The sequence below is a fragment of the Perognathus longimembris genome, chromosome 1 (assembly GCF_023159225.1).
Source record: "Perognathus longimembris pacificus isolate PPM17 chromosome 1, ASM2315922v1, whole genome shotgun sequence".
In the NCBI taxonomy this organism is placed as follows: domain Eukaryota; kingdom Metazoa; phylum Chordata; class Mammalia; order Rodentia; family Heteromyidae; genus Perognathus; species Perognathus longimembris.
Genome location: NC_063161.1, coordinates 60497079 through 60514501, shown reverse-complemented (window position 1 = coordinate 60514501; position 17423 = coordinate 60497079). Strand labels below are relative to the sequence as shown.

The 17423-nt window shown below is 40.2% G+C and overlaps 1 long non-coding RNA gene across 1 annotated transcript; it reads right to left on the bottom strand.

Annotated features, from left to right (window-relative positions):
- Nucleotides 1-285: 285 nt before the first annotated feature.
- Nucleotides 286-17423, bottom strand: LOC125354946. Its single transcript, XR_007211571.1, has 3 exons — nt 17060-17423; nt 740-746; nt 286-297 (listed from the first exon to the last, which is right to left on the bottom strand). It is a non-coding gene; the product is annotated as an uncharacterized LOC125354946 (long non-coding RNA).

Below are 17423 nucleotides of genomic sequence, written 5' to 3'. Positions count from 1 at the left end.
CAGACTGTCTCCCCGGAGCCTTCCTTTCTGCACTGACCTCTGACACGTGAGAGGGGATGGGGGGGCGGCGGCAGGGGAGAGGTTTTCAGCAACTCTCTTCTCAGCTAAACGCAATCCACAAGAGTGCGCTTTGCCTTCTGTGGGCGGGAGACAAAGCCGAGTGCTCTTTCATAGTTTGGGATTCAGGCATTTCCCCCGGAAGATAGGGGGAAAAGGAGTCCCAGAGACCCCAACAAATACTTTCCATGTTTACAAGGAAAAATAATGGAAATAAGTTTTGGGGATCAGAAAAACAATCTATAAATGGAGTCTCACATTTTAAGGATTAAAAAAAGAAATTCCAAAGTGTTGTTTTTCCTATTCTGTACTCTTTATTTTTTTTTCAAACAGGAGTAATTTAGAATTCATTTCAGACATAGTTCACAGGCATATCTCCAAAGAAAAAGAGACTTTCAATATATACACCAAGCCAATCTCTACCGACTAACACATGCATCACATGTACTCACATTTTGAGACTGAGTGAAATAAAAAAAACTAGTAATACTGAAATTCAATATGTTTACACTTACAAAACTTTGTACACATGGTCAATAACATGCAATTTCTTCCCTCTTCATAGTCACAGACATATCATGATTTGATATACTCTCATATATTGATGCGTATATATAATATTATCACAACCAATCTGTGGGAGGATGATTTCTCTGACCAGTGGGGGACTTAACCTCTGCACAGATATTCTGATGCCTTATTAGCAAAGTAATAGGCCAATGGAGAAACATCTCCATTAAAGAGTCTCCTGTGTTTGTTGGCCAAAGGAAGCTACTTTGTCATGAGACTCTCCTCCCCTAAATCTCCCTGGGGAGACTTGTTTGCCCAGCTGCTCCAGGGAAAATTCTGTACTCTTTATTCATCACAGAATCTGCCTACGATGCCTGGTTGGTGCGGGTTCCCCTGCCCACACATATACACAAACCAAGTAATTCAGCCACTGAATCCAACTGGCTGGACTTTCAATGGCTTCACTGCTGACAATGTTGATCTGGAGAGAGTGTCAGATTCTACAGGTTGAAGATTTAGTCCCCCCCCAAAACTATACATATACACTACACATACACACACACACACACAGACAGACACACACACACACACACACACACACACACACACACACACGGTGCTATTTGCAAGCCTCAGGTTGTGATAACTCATTTCAGCCAAACAACTATAAATTATGGTTTCCATGATTTATCAAGTTTGGCTGCTTTGCTAGATCAACTCACAGAACTTGAGTAAACACCTCACTTATGATCACACATTTATTAAAAAAGATATTACAAATGAACAGCTGGATTGAAAATTCAGTGCATGAGGCAAGCTATGTGGGAGGGGTCAGAGAGCTTCTATATCATTTCTCAGCATGCTACCCTCCAGCAACTTCCACACGGCCATCTAGAATCTTCCCAAAGCCAATACTCTAAAGAGGCAGAGTGGAATAAGTCATTGGCCATTAGTGATCAACTCTATGTTCAACTGCTCCCCCCACCTCCAGAGGTCAGGGTATGGAGATGAAATCATAAGAGGCAACTTGAAAGGTGCTTTTGCTGGGACACATGAATTAACTAAAACCCCTCAACTCTGTATCTGTGCACTGTGATCTGAGCTATTCAATTTTGCAGTCCCTTTACAAAGACCACCTTGTGCTATAGGAAAGAGAAGATTCACTGCTAAGTGTCTTGTGTGGAAGACAAATCGCCCACCAGGCAAGTTGTCCCAATGGGAAAGAGATAATTCTCCAGAACTTCTCCAGAGACAAAATCCACTTTACATCAATGAGGTGTTTCAGGTGACTAAAGACTTGGATTAATTCTGCGTACCTTTCTAACTTCCTGCCATTAATTCTCCCTATTTAACCTGAAGCCAATACCTTTCCCCCTGAAAACAGCTGGTGATATATTTACATGCTTTCTTCTCATGGCTGCTATGTAATAACTCTCTTTTCTTTGTTCGTCTCCATGTCTCTTCACATGGCATGTAGAGCCAAAGGACTAAACATAACATGGGACTCCTCAATCTTGAAGAGGTGGGCTTTAGAAGACCTGAAGCTACCTCTTGAACCCCTACCCAAGAGTCATTAATTAGCATTATAAAACCATTCATCACCTGGGCATCAGTGGCTCATGCTGCCTGTTATCCTAGCTACTCAGGGGGCTGACATCTGAGGATCATGGTTCCAAGCCAGCCGGGGCAGGAAAGTCTGTGAGACTTTTATCTCGAATACACCACCAGAAAATCGGAAGTGGTGTGTGGCTCAAAGTGCTAGAGCACTAGCTAGACTTGAGCAAAAAAGCTCACAGACAGAACCCAGGCCATGAGTTCAAGCCCCATAACTGACAAAAAGATACAGCAAGACACTCATTACTCCAGAGACTTCAAAGGTTTAAGGAAATGGTTAGAAAATCTAAGCACATATTTCATAATATTTCCCACATGGGTTAAAAAGAAATATATAGATTTATCAGCCAACTCATATCAGGAAGGAGTGGTAATTGGAAGAAGTGAAAAATAATGGAAAAATTGCAAGTTAAAGTAATGTGATCATTATAAAAGTTCCCTGCAGGATAAGAATGACAGAATAGGCTAAATATTAGGACTAGATCAGAAGTAAGTAATGATGTCTTTTCTTTTTCTCTGTTAAGCTATATCCATTCCTGACATTAATGCTTTTTAAAAACTCACTTTCTTCTATGATGCTCCTTTAGAAAATTCACTGACTCCTAATAGCTAGATACTTCAAAGAGTTCATTTGGCCAGATACTTGAATTCCCTTAAAGTGCATTGCAGCCAAGGGCCAGTGTGTAATGACACATACTCCAAAAGCTGAGATCTGAGACCCAAGGTTCAAAACCAGCTCGGACAGAGAAGTCATTGAGATTCTTATCTCAAATTAACCACCAAAAATCCAAATGTCAAACTGTGGCTCAAGTGTTAGAGTGTAGCCTTGAGCAAAAAATGCTAAGGGATGATGCCCATGCTCTAAGTTCAAGTCTGAGTGCAGCACAAAACAAAACCATTAAAGCCAATTAGATGCCAAGCTTTAGTGAAAACACATCCAGAAGTAAGATATTCACTATTTCCTAAAGAAACATAAGCTATACTTGGTGAACTTTGAATATGAGAAAAATCTTCCTTGGGTTTCAAGTTTGATGCTCACCCAAGTGCTTGTATTCCTTACTTTCTCATTCTAATATACTGAGCAAATATGAATAGAGATATCACATACTGATCTTCTATATAAATTCATCTCCCCATTGGTCCTTGCAGTGGTAACAGAGCTCCCCACTAAACACCATGTCCTGATATCACCACAAGTCCTGGGCTGTTTACCACCATGCTCCTTCCATTTCCAGCAGGAAACTTTAGTACAGAAGGAAAGAGACAAGGACATCCCTTACCTTCGCAGGGTCCATGCAATTAACAAAATCTTGAGATCTAGGAACCCCAAAACTGTTTAACAGCTTCCCCAAAGAGAGAGAGAGAGAGAGAGAGAGAGAGAGAGAGAGAGAGAGAGAGAGAGAGAGAGAGAGAGAGAGAGAGAATCTAGAGAAGCTTAGCAATGATTTATTTTAGTGTAACCGGATAAAGTGCAGCAAACTAGGACATGGAAATGAGAGTAAAGAAGACTCCAAATGGAGGCTGTGTCTAGATAATTTATCTGGGGATTTTGTGCTGAATTCCTAATCTGCACACCTGCTCATCACCTAGCAACTCTTCATCATTAGAGACAATAGATTCTAGGTAGGTTTATTACATAAAACACAGCCAAAAATGTGTCTTATTATATGGAAGCTGAAGATGTGGCCTAGGCTTATGAAAAACACATGAACAAATAGCTGCAAATTTCAGAGCTTTGATTTTCAAGACCAGCACTTCAATTTTCTGGCTGTCTATTAAAATATTCTGCACTTTCTTACTGTAAGTATGTAAGAAGGCAGCGTTGTCCTTCATTGTATATCTTCCTATTCTATTAACTTCCTAGCATCTAACAGGTGGTGAATGTCAGGCCCAAAGTCCATACAGCTAAAGTCTGGTACATGGCTTCCCAAGGCCATCACATACATAGATAATTCTGGATGGCCTGTAAACATTATAAATATCCAAATAGCTTTTGACTGAAAGAAAGGCGTGGTGCCCTGGATGTTGCACAAGGGCTCTCCTCAATTCCATGTCTCCACACAAAAATGCCAGGCATTTGAGATCCATACATGCAAAGCTTGTCAAGGCATCTCACTGATATGGGGCTGGTGGGGAATTTGGCCCTCACAGCTTGCAGATGAAAGATAAGCTGATTCACCAGACATGCCTGACAATAAAACAGGGGCCAGAGGCTGCATAAGAACATGGAAGTAGGAAGGACAAAAGAATGAGAAAGTAAGACAATAAATCTTTGGCATCTCAACCTTACACAAAGCACAAAAGACCCATCAATCAGAAAACCATCGAATTCTCAATTGAACCTAAGGCCAAACTCTGTAGTAGGAGAACAGAAGATCACATAGGAAGACAGCTGAAGATGGTTCAAGATGAGACAGAGATAGGTGGAAGTACTGTCTTCCCTGTGGCACTGACAGGCTTCCTGCCTGTCTCTTTCCTTATCACACTCTCTCCAAATCAACTCCTCTATCATCCTTACTTACTTTGCATCTTACCTGAGTTGTTCTCTTGGCAGATGCAGACTAAGGTTGTTTAACCCTAAACTTTCTGGTAACAACTTTGGTAAGTTGGCCTGGAAGTTAGGGATGAAGTAAAATGTATTTTTCTACCTTGGACTCAGGAGTCTCACAAAGGGAAGGTTTTAGTATGTATTTGTGTTAGTGTGCCAGGGAGAAAGAGAAAAAGAAAAGAAACTGCCTGCTTCCAACACAGGAAATAGGAGTTCCAGAATCGATGGCATTTCCTGTTGTCTAGCTTTATACTTTCTGAGTTAGGGGAACATATGGTACTATTCTCGAGCAAATCCTAATCTTTAGATAATACTTCCCAGTGGGTGAGACATAACCAAAACACCGGTAATCTTCAAGACTTCTTTTGCCAGGCAGGCAAAAGGGCCTCTCATTCTTTTTGTTTCCATTCATTCCTTGAGAGTTTCCAGCTTTTTTTCCATTTCAAAGGAGAAGGCAGATGCAGACAGTCGTTTGTGTGTGTGTGTATGTGTGTGTGTACATGGGCGTGCGAGTACTGGGGCTTGAATGCAGAACCTGGGCACTGTCCTTTAGCTTTTGTACTCACTTGTAATCTACCACTTGAGTCACGACTTCACTTTTGGCTTTTTGCTGGTTAACTGGAAATAAGAGTCTCACAGACTTTCCTACCCAGTCTGGCTTTGACCCTCAATCCTCAGATTTCAACATCCTGAATAGCTAGGATTACAGGTATGATCTGGACCTTTTGATATTGTGAATATGATTTTCCTGCTTTTTTATCTGAAGATACTGCCTTAATAGGAGAAGTTACTGCTCTGAATTTTCAGGTTTTATTTCCTGGTTCTGCTTTAACTTCCAAGTTTAGCACTTTTCATGTTTATTATTTTCAATTTCCCTGTTGTCTCATCTACTGATCCTGCCTTAGAAGGGACCTTACATGTGATGAACCCTTATATGTGCTGGGAATTTGAAACAGATTATGTCATTTAGTCTTCCCATCAACCTTATAGGCATAAAACAGGTATGTACTAACACATTCAAATCCTTCATTGTATCCTCTTACAATGAGACTCACTATATTTGTACTTTCTCGGGTACCGTTTTCCTATATATACACTCCTGCATTCCAGAATATATATTTTGTTTTATTGTTTATATTTTTATCTTTTACATTTGTTGTCACAGACTATTTTCCAAGAGGCCAGGTATAAATTAGATATTGATTTAATATAAATTATGTATAAAATATATATTTAGGGGCTGGGGATATGGCCTAGTGGCAAGAGTGCCTGCCTCATATACATGAGGCCCTGGGTTTGATTCCCCAGCACCACATATACAGAAAATGGCCAGAAGTGGCGCTGTGGCTCAAGTGGCAGAGTGCTAGCCTTGAACAAAAAGAAGGGACAGTGCTCAGGCCCTGAGTCCAAGGCCCAGGACTGGCAAAAAAAAAAAAAAAGATATATTTAACATATTTAGCTTATATGTTAAATATTTTTATGTTTGTATACATAATATATTATATACTAAATATATATATATACACATATATACATATATATATATATATGTTCATCGATGGGGTTCTGAAACTGAGGTTAAGTAACTTTACCAAGAGAGGATCAGACTCTAGAAAATGATTCTTGATAAATGAGCTCTTGAGAATCTGATTTATAAACACAAAGTCCCATTTGCTACTTTTAACAGAAAACCTATGTGGAAGAATAACTAACACCTGCCACTGCACCAAGTGCTCACAGACATGTCACAAGTCAAATCGCTTATCAGAAGACTGATTATTTAGAGACACTAAAAAAATTGTCGATGATATTTATATAAATAAAAAGGAACTTCACTGTGAATCTTCTTTGTTTAGGGATATTTCAAGTTGAGAGGTTTAGAGTAATTTTTACTTCCCAAATATCATTTCTCATGTTATATATGAGGTACCTACATTTTCAAGCACAGAATCTACTAAGAATAATTATTCATGATAATGGATAGTACTTTAAATAAATATTTATTATTTAGAGAATAATTTCTTTTTATTGTTGTCTGTGCCTATAGTAGGGCTTGAATTCAGGACTTGGGTACTGTTCATTAGCTTATTTTCTCCAGGTCAATGCTATACCATTTGAGCCACATTTCTACTTCTGGCTTCTTGGTGATTAACTGAAGATAAAGGTCTCACAGGCTTTTCTGTCTAGTCTGGCTTTGAATCATAGTCCTCAGATCTACCTTCCTGAGTAGCAAGATTGTAGGAGTGAGACACTGGCACTCATTCCTGGTTGATCGTTAGCTCAGCTTTGGTTCTTTTTTATATTCACTTGGAAGAAGAAATCTGGTTCCTATGAGATGATTACTTCTACTCCAGGTTGAAGGCATTTCCTAACAGGTAATTGTTTGTGGGTGTGCAGTCTGTTCTACAAGGTTCTGCTGTCCTGACAGCTAATTTCAGTCTTTCTCATAACAAGAGTTATAAATGAGTCCTGTCTTTCCTAGAACCCAAGATGCATGTAAAACCATGGAGAATGGCTTACAAAGTACTGAGAACATCTTCAAACAGAGATAAATGCAAAATAAATGTAGGGACACCAATTCTTTTCCCTGCTATTAGTTAAGAAGAAGTCAATGCTTTTCAACAAAAAATAGTTAAGTGCCTTTTACAAATACACTTGCAACAGACTAAAAGCATGCCCTATCCAGAATGAGAACCACAGCTTAGCTCTCAGAGCTTGAGTTCATACTGTAATAATAAGAAATTCCTATCCCTAGGTCAGCCATCAGGACAGAGATCACCTCTAAGCCAAGAAGATTTAATTATGATACAGTGTTTTTCCTCAGTGCTTGTGATCTCTTCCTCTGAGTCACTGTTTATATTGCTGCTACCTAGCATTTTTCCTTTTAAGAGGACTGGGATTTGCTAGCAAAATGTGTTAAGTCAAAAATTTCCCTCTAGAACCTAACTCAGTGTAGGTTACACTCTGATGAAACCTTAGCAGATAGAGCTTAAAATATCACCTCCAACAAGAGCACACATTATTCTGAATAAAGGGTAATCCTTTATTTGTTTTGTCAATAGCTATTTGTTTCTTCCTTAGATAACTCATGTAGAAAGTTACAAGAAAATAATGGGTGAAAGTAAATATGATCAACATAAATTGTAGGAATGTGTGGAAATACCACAATAAAATCTCTGACTTTATACACTAATAAGATCATTCTTACAAAGAAATATGTTTTAGATTGTCAAGATTTTTAGACCTGTAGATTAATCTGAATAGAACACAGAAAAACATACTCAGGTTGGCTGATCTTTTATCTAAGGTCAAGAATATTTTCATTTATTACTGTTTAGCTTTTCTTTATCACAGTACTAGCAAGACAAATCTCAAATGTTCTTTTCCATATTAAAATTTTTAACTCTCATAAGTATTCCATCTTTTTTCTGTTTCTAGTGTGATATTTCTTGTTTATGATACTCATTAATATGTTTTCTCAGTACTGCCACATTTATTATGCTTCTATACTCCAAACTGAAACCCATTATAAATTCAATGAAGACAATAATTTAGTTAGTTGTATTTTCAATAGTCTTTGTTATTGTTTCCTATGAAAATTTCATCCATAGATCACACAAAAAGGGACAAATAATTTTTAAACACGTGGATTGTATATTAAAAAACTATTTCAAAACGAGAAAAATCTACATCATAGTCCAAAATATTGGCTCATTCTTCTTCTTCTCTTTATTTAAAGTTTATTTTCTTAGGCTTCTGTTATTTTCACTAGTCATCCTTTAGAATAAGGTATATTCAGGCTCAGGCTGGAAACAGAAATCAGCTGAGTACCAGGCTGGAAAGAGAATGAGCAGATGCCTTTTAAGAACTGGACTTGTAATGACATTGCCTCATTTGTAAGGAAATGGAAGGACTTGGAAAAAAATATACTAAGTGAAGTGAGCCAGACCCAAAGAAACATGGACTCTATGGTCTCCCTTATTGGGAATAATTAGCACAGGCTTAGGCAAGTCATAGCAGAGCATCACAAGAGCCCAATAACTATACCCTTATGATCACATAAGATGATGCTAAGTGAAATGAACTCCATGTTATGGAAACAATTGTTATATCACAGTTGTAACTACTTCCAATGTCCCATGTGTATCTGTAGCTTCTACTATTGATGATGTTCTTGTATCACCTTCCTGTGGTTGTATCTACACTATCTCTATAATCTTATCTGAGTATATTGGAAACCATCTATACTGGTATTAGAACTAGGAAATTGAAAGGGAATACCAAAATCGAGAGACACAGGGTAAAAAAAGACAAACAACTACAAAAGCAATACTTGCAAAACTGTTTGGTGTAAGTGAACTGAACACTTCATGGGGGGAAAGGGAAAGGGGGAAGAGGAAGGGGGGAATGAGGGACAAGGTAACAAACAGTACAAGAAATGTATCCAATGCCTAACGTATGAAACTGTAACCTCTCTGTACATCAGTTTGATAATAAAAATTTGAAGAAAAAAAACAGAACTGGACTTGTATATGTGATACACAGTGAAGACTTTTTCACATAGTTAAACATGGATGCTTAGGGGAAGTCTCTCTGTGAAGCAAATAACAAATCAAATGTCTACCTATCAGTAGGCAGGATCTGTCCAGTCTTAGAGAAAATATTAAAACATCCTGAGTAAGTAAAGCTGGATGTACTTGATACACTCCAAGGGGATGTTGTCCAACAGCTCAACTCCTTCCAGTGTGCCCACCCTCAAGAGAGGTGACTGCCAACCCATTACAAGGAAACTACCACCTCTTCTTTGGAATTTCAGATCGTAAATACAGCATTCATATGTAGCTATGACAGGCAGAAGCAGTACAGTGTTCCAGTTCTTGGAACAAATGTGCATATCAACTTCATCGTGTTCCTAGATAGATGATAAAAGGGCCAAGGAGTGAAAAACAGAAGAAGAATAATTCCTCACAAGGGCTAAGGCAAGTAAGGGGCCCAGGTCCCCCTTTACTCAGAGAATCCATTAGCTATGCACACCACCTCAGACCTTAGAGTCACTGGCTCTAAGGCAAACCCTGGCTCTACTGCAATTCTGTGCAGACACAGCTTCCCAAGTAGCTAAAAATATAGACATAAGCCAGTGCAATCAACACACTTAGGAATATCAGAAGCATTACTAATGCCCATTTTATGGGTTGATTACTATCTTCACTGTATTTCCTCATTAACCAGCACTTCTAAGACCTTAAGCAAATACACTGGAGTTAGATCAGATAAGAAAATCTTGGGATCAAAGACAGTAAAGAAGTTAAGGGAGGACTTCAGGGAAGATGGCAGAGGAGCAGCAGAGCCCTAGCTAAGTAAGCTCCCTCCAACATCCCAGTTTTACCACTCCAGAGAAACTTTTACTCCTAGAAAGACAGCCCAAGAAAGTTATAGCAGTATAGTGATTCTGGCCAGAAAGGAGAAATGGACTTTGCTGGCCTGAAAACACAGATTTGAGCTCCGGGTGGCGTCCACAGGTGCCAGCACAGCACACAGCATTCTGCGCAACTAAAGCACACAGTGGTGACCAGGAAAAAATTTCTCCAGACGGCGGCAGACAGACAAGGATCGCAGGCTGCACACAGACAGGCCAAAACTGCAGAGAAAGCACGAGTACCCCATGAAAGATATTCTCACTCGTGCCCACAGAGCAGCATCTGGAAGCTAGCCCTTCCACCACCACCAGAGCGAAGTGCCATCTTTGACTCTGGCATAGACCCAGTCAGAAGAGACTGGAAATAAAGCGGGCAAGGGGAAAGCAAGGACAAAGGGGCCATCTTTGAAAAGGGCAAGCGTAACATAATAGTGAGAGCCAGCTCCACCCAGGAGAAGGACCTTCTGCCCACGTGGAAGAATCTCTTCCCCGCGGCTCACAGACTCAGGTAAACTCAGCCAGAGGTGCCTGGCCCTGCCCTGCCCCGCCTATGCTGCAGCTGCCAACTTGCCTGCAGCAAGAATTTCTAAAATCAACCCAAAAGCAGTGAGCAGCTATTGGCAGCACTGAACAAACAGACAGGAGAGTAAACAGTTCCCAAGACAGGTAAACAGCCCCATTACAGAGGATGCCCAATTCCTACCAGCAAACTGAGCTCAATTCTACAGCCAGCTCCACCCAGGAGAAGGTCACCCCACCTAGGAGGGAGGAACATCCCACAGGGCAAGCAGCTCTCAGCCAGGTAAACCAGGCCCAAGGCACCCCGTCCTGCTGAGTCCACAGCCTAGAGATAGCCATGCTTTAAAGGCAGCGGCCTCACAGCAGACAGGAGGATCCATGGTTCCTGAGACTGTTCAGTGTCCCCCAACTACAGAGGACACCCAAGTCCTGCCTGAAAGCTGTGAAAATCATGGAGCCCCAGGATTTAACTAACAGGGGAGGAGGGTCAGACCAGATTCTGCCACTCCAAGCTGAAAGCAAACCATCCAAGGAGAAGGAAAGTAGACTGTAGACAATTACAAGGAAACCAGAGATGGGAAAGAGCCCACCCAGACAAGGAAGACTCCATTTTTTTAAACATTTTTTAAACTTTTTTATTTTTTATTTTTGAGTTGTCATTTGTTTTTTGTTTTGTGGGTTTTTTGTTTTGCTTTCGTTTTTGGACATATATTTTTTTTTCTGTGTTTTTTTCTCTGTATTTTTTTCTTGGTTTCTGTTTTCACATTTTCTCTCTTTAAAATTACTTTCCTATGACTAATACCTTTACTCTTTTCTGTTGACTCTCCATTGTCTATCACTTTAACCTTGTTCTTCCTACTGATTCTACTCTTCTCCACCTTTCCACTTCAATGAAACTCAACCAAAGTCATTATCACCCAATCATTTTACTCCATTCTCTTCACTACCCCTAACTTACCCTTCTAAATTTACTTCCAGGACCTCCAGACTCCATTAACCCCTGGTGATCAGATAGAGGGTATCCCTGTTCAATCTGAGTGAGTCAAAGGGTTAATAGAGAAATCTCACCAATCCAAAAAGAACTAAATGTAAGAACAAAATTGCTCATATGGTTATAACAGTAAACAAGTAACTACTGAATACAGGGCTCAGGGTTGGTTGTTATATTAAAATTATATTCTTTGGGGACACCAAATCTGCTCTTATATACAAAAAAAAAAGAGAGGGAAGGTATCTGTATATAATTGTGAGCTTCTAAGATTTATACAACAGTGCTTGGTAAGGTCTGCTTTGGGTCTTAAACGGCGCTTACAGGTACTTGTAGATTGGCATTTCCAATCCAAATGGGCAGAATAAGCACAAGAAAGATAGAAAATGATGGAGACTCATCTCCCACTCAAAACAAGAAGGAAGAAGAACAGCCACTCAAAGACCTAGAAAAGAACCATCAAAATGCTCTGCCAACTCTCCTAATAAGAATGTTAAATGAAAGGTTTGAATCTCTTCAGACAACCATTCTAGAGCATGAGGAGGTGAGCCAAAGATTAATACATCAGTCCACCCATAAAGTCATAGAGGATTTTATGGCCTCCAAAAATAGAAAGATAAATGAATTTCAAGAGTCCAATGAAAAGATAGCTACCCATCTAAAATATTTGAGAGACAGCACTCAGAACCAAATTAATAAAGTAAAGAAGTCCATACAGAACCTAACAGAAAATTATAGTAAAGACATGGAAGCCATCAAGAAAGACCAGTCAAAAGGAAGAGAGATTCGAAATCAAGTAGCTAGCCTACAGAGAAGACTAGATGAAGTATAGGACTGAACCTCAGGAACTGAAGATTCCCTAGAATCTATGGAGAAAGATTTAAAAAAAAAAAAACCAATACAAAACCAATCCAATGAGCAAAACAGATCACTTCAGAAGCTCCAAGATACAACCAGGAAGCCCAATTTAAGGCTAATAGGTATCAAGGAATACCTAGAGAAAGAACTTAATGGAATAGGCAACATGTTCAACAGAATAATAGCAGAAAACTTCCCAAATATCCAGAAGGACAGGCCTATCCAGATACAAGAAACATTTAGAACCCCAAACCAACCAGACCAGGATAGGACATCACACCAACACATTGTGAACTAAACAGGATCAATAGAGACCAAGGAAAGAATCCTTAAAGCTGCTAGGGAGAAGAAAATAACCACATATAAAGGAAAACCAATCATAATTACCCCAAATTTCTCAGCAGAGACCATGAAAGCAAGGAGAGCCTGGAAGGAGGTATGCCACACCCTAAAGAAAAATAAATATCAACCAAGAATACTTTATCCAGCTAAACTCTCATTCATAGCCGAAGGTCAAATAAAAGTCTTCCATAGTAAGGAAAAACAGAAACAATATATCTCCACCAAACCAGCATTACAGAAAATCCTCAAGGATGTACTACACAGGGAAAATAATAAAGATCACAACACAGAGAAATAAACCCTAAATAGAAAAACCAGAATATTAGATCAAGAATTGGGAAGACACAGCTTTTAACAAGATAGCTATAATGAAAGGAACAAACATTCATCTCTCAATCCTAACTCTCAACATTAATGGACTTAATTCTCCAATCAAATGATATAGATTATAAGCTGGACAAAAATCAAGATCCATCTTTCTGTTGCCCCTAAGAGACACATCTACACAGCAAAAGCAAACATTTTCTAAAAGTGAAAGGCTGGAATAAAGTCTACCAAGCAAATGCTCCCCATAAACAGGCTGGAATTGCAATCCTAGTATCAGATAAAATTGACTTCAAATTGAAAATGGTAAGAAGAGACAAAGAAGGTTACTAAATACTAATAAAGGGATCTCTCCTACAGGTGGATGTAACCATCCTAAATATCTACACCCCAAATACAGGAGCACCCAACTTCATCAAACAAACACCACTGACTTTAAAAACACTCATAGATCCAAACAAATTGATAGTTGGGGACTTTAACCCTCCACTGTCACCTCTGGACAGATCAACATGCCAAAAACTAAGCAAAGAAACCTCAGAACTAAACAACTGCATAGACCAACTAGACATAACAGAAATCTACAAACTATTCCACCCAGCAACACCAGAATATACAATCTTTTCAGCAGCACATGGAACATTCTCCAAAATAGATCACAATCTTAGGGCACAAAGAAAATCTGTACAAATTCAGAATTATCAAAAATCATCCCCTGCATTCTCTCAGACCACAGTGGAATATAATTAAGAACTCAGCTAAAACAGCCACCACAGAAAATCCTACAATTCTTGGAGACTAAACCAGACATTGCTGAACCTCCAGTGGGTCTTTGAAGAAATTCAGATGCTGTAGATTGTGCCAACACAATTAGGAGGCACCCTGACTTGCTCCAACCAAATAGCTGGGGACTCCAACACCCAACTCCTCATCAAGAGACGGGCAAACTCAACAACCAGAACAAAAGAGAAACACAGAAAATGAAAAAGAACAAAGAAAGAAAAGCCTATAATCTGCACGAAACCTGTACTCTCCCCCACACCCAGCCCAAACAGGGCAGGCTGGGAAAGTAGTCGTCAAGCCTATAACAGGGACCACAGATCTTCAGCAAGCACAGAAGCAACAGCAGAAAAGTTCTGCCGTGAGTGCAGAGACCATGGGACCTAGACCATGCGCAGAAGAGAGCAAGCCAGACAGCGGCGCGGAACTGAATGGGCTGGGACCAGACAACAGCAAGGGAGCGGGGAACCAAGGACACAGAGAGCCGAGGCCACCACCACTGCCACACCACCACCATGTCCAACCATGGAAAATCCCACAGCATCCCAGGACACACAGACACTCCAGGACCAGTAAGTTCCCCCATCTTCCCCTCCCCGCACCAACAGGAGATCAGCCCTGCAACAACTCCCCCAGGGGAGTGCACAGGTGGGCAAGCTGCCCTCAATCACAACACGCACTCTGACAGGCACACTCTGTACAGGTGGGCGAGCCACCCCGTAGCAGCAACACTCACTCTGAGAGGCGAGCACCCCTGACCCCAGAAACTAGTGGGGAAAGAAACAAAAAAGAGAAAAATCTCCACACCATGCTGAATCAGCGACCCCCAAACCCAAAACAGGGGTTGGCAAGGGTCAGCACAGCATGGTGGTAGAACAAGGACCCGCAGAGAAAGACACAGAACCTACCCACCCTTAACTGCAGTGAGGGTAACCTCATTGGCAACAACCAAGATTGTCACACTCACCCATAGGGCAGTAAGGTTCAACAGCAGAACTCAAACTCAGAACCAGGATACAAACAACTCCCTGCTCGTGGTCCAGCAGAAACCAGCACAAGGCCAAGCCAAGGCCGCCACATACACACCACCAAAAAGAAGTACAGGCATGAGCCTAGAACCCATAACTCCTTCATCCCAGGTGCACAAATCACAAAGAAATATTACAAATTTTATGAAAGATCATGCCAACTCGCCAGCTCCAAAAAACAGTACGACCAAAGAGATGGAGAATAAAAAAACACCTGAGGCTATGATAGCAAAATGACCAAAAGCCACAGGAACTAATTCAAAAACCAATTCTGGGAATTTAGAATGGATTTCTCGAAGTATCTTCAGGAAGTCAAGAAAGAAATGGAAGTAACAATAGGTACAGTCCATTCCTTATTAAAAGAAGACCGTAACATCCTGAGAAACAAAATGCATGAAAAAATGGAATCAAATGCAACTCATTAAAAAAAGAAATTACCACACTGAGAGCTGATCTGGCAACCATAAACAGCTCACTTACCTCAATGCAAACGCTAGAAGCCACATCACAAAGAACTGATCATCTTGAATCTCGTGTCTCTCTTTTGGATGGTGATTCAGCTGATAAGGACCAGAAAATTATCACACTCCAGGAAACTGTCAACCTCCAGGGAAGACTAATCTAGGGTAGACAGGGAAAAGAGATATAATCTGCATATAATTGGAATAGATGCAGGAGAGAGTATCAGAGCAGAGGTATACAACACATATTTGATAGAATCATTACAGAGAATTCCCCCAATCTCCAAAGGAAAAACCTCACCCAAATAACAGAAGCATATAGAACACCTAGCAGACCAGACCCTAGAAGAAAAACCCCAGACACATCATAGTCAAGTCCTCAGATTTTTAACAAGGAACACATTCTGAATGCAGTCAAAATAAAAAGAACTATACTACAACGGAAAGAAAGATCAGAATCATGGCAGACCTCTCCACACAAAGTTACAATGCACAAAGAGCCTGGAAGAATACCATCCAATTCCTGTAGGCCAACAACTGCTAACCCAGACTTAAGATACCCAACAAAATTAGAATTTACTTTTGAGGGAAAAACCAAATCCTTCCATAGCAAAGAGAAACTAAAGGAATATGTGAAGAAAAAAAAAGCCCGCCTTACAGAGAATTCTAAGAGGAGAATGTCACCCAACAGAAAACATACACGACCTCCAGACAGAAACAGACAGAAACTACAATAGCCAGAGCCCAATAGTAAAAACAGCTCAATAAAAACAAGAAAGAAAGAAAAGGAAAGAAACAAAACACAGCCTAACAGGATAATGGAAGGGAAAAAAAACCACATCTATGCAAGGTCACTAACCATCAACGGACTGAACTCTCCGATAAAAAGGAAAAGTTTGGCAGAGTGGATTCACAGACGTAACATAGCTATCTGTTATCTTCAAGAGACCCATCTTACATCAAAAGACAAAAACAGGTTCCAAATGAAAGGATAGAGCAAGGCCTTCCAAGCAAACGCACCTACCACAATAGCAGGGGTAGCCATCCAGATTTCAGACAAGCTAGATTTCTCATTTAAATCACTTCAAAAAGATAAAGAAGGACACTACATATTAACGCAGGGAAAAATCCAGGAAGAAGCCATTATCGTGATAAATTTATACTCACTGAACAAAGGAGGCCCTAAATATGTCAAAAAAAATTCTTTCAGAACCACGGAATAAAATAGGCCCAAATATAATCATACTGGGAGATTTTAATACTCCACTCTCCAAGAGACAGATCCAGCACACAGAAGATTAACAAGGGAGCCAAAGGGCTGGGGATATAGCCTAGTGGCAAGAGTGCCTGCCTCGGATACACGAGGCCCTAGGTTCGATTCCCCAGCACCACATATACAGAAAACGGCCAGAAGTGGCGCTGTGGCTCAAGTGGCAGAGTGCTAGCCTTGAGCGGGAAGAAGCCAGGGACAGTGCTCAGGCCCTGAGTCCAAGGCCCAGGACTGGCTAAAAAAAAAAAAAAAAACAAGGGAGCCAAAGACCTAAGAAACACCATATCCCACATGGACCTGACAGATCTGTACAGAGTATTTCACCCTACAGAGACTCAATACACATTCTCAGCAGCCCATGGAACATACACCAAAACAGATCATATCACAGTCCACACAAAGAACCTCAGCAAATACAATAGTATTGACATTATCCCATGTATTGTATCTGATCACAATGGAATCAAGGTTGCCCTCAATAACAAAGGATACTACAGAAACTACACAAATACTTGGAGGCTAAACTCCTCACTGTTACCTAACATTTGGGTCACAGAGCAAATTAAGGATGAAATTAATGAGTTCATAAGCCACAATGACAATGAAAATACATCACAAAGAAACCTATGGGATACATCAAAGGCAGTGCTGGGGGATAGATCATTGCCTTCAGCACACATATTAAAAGAATGGAATCAGATCAGGTGA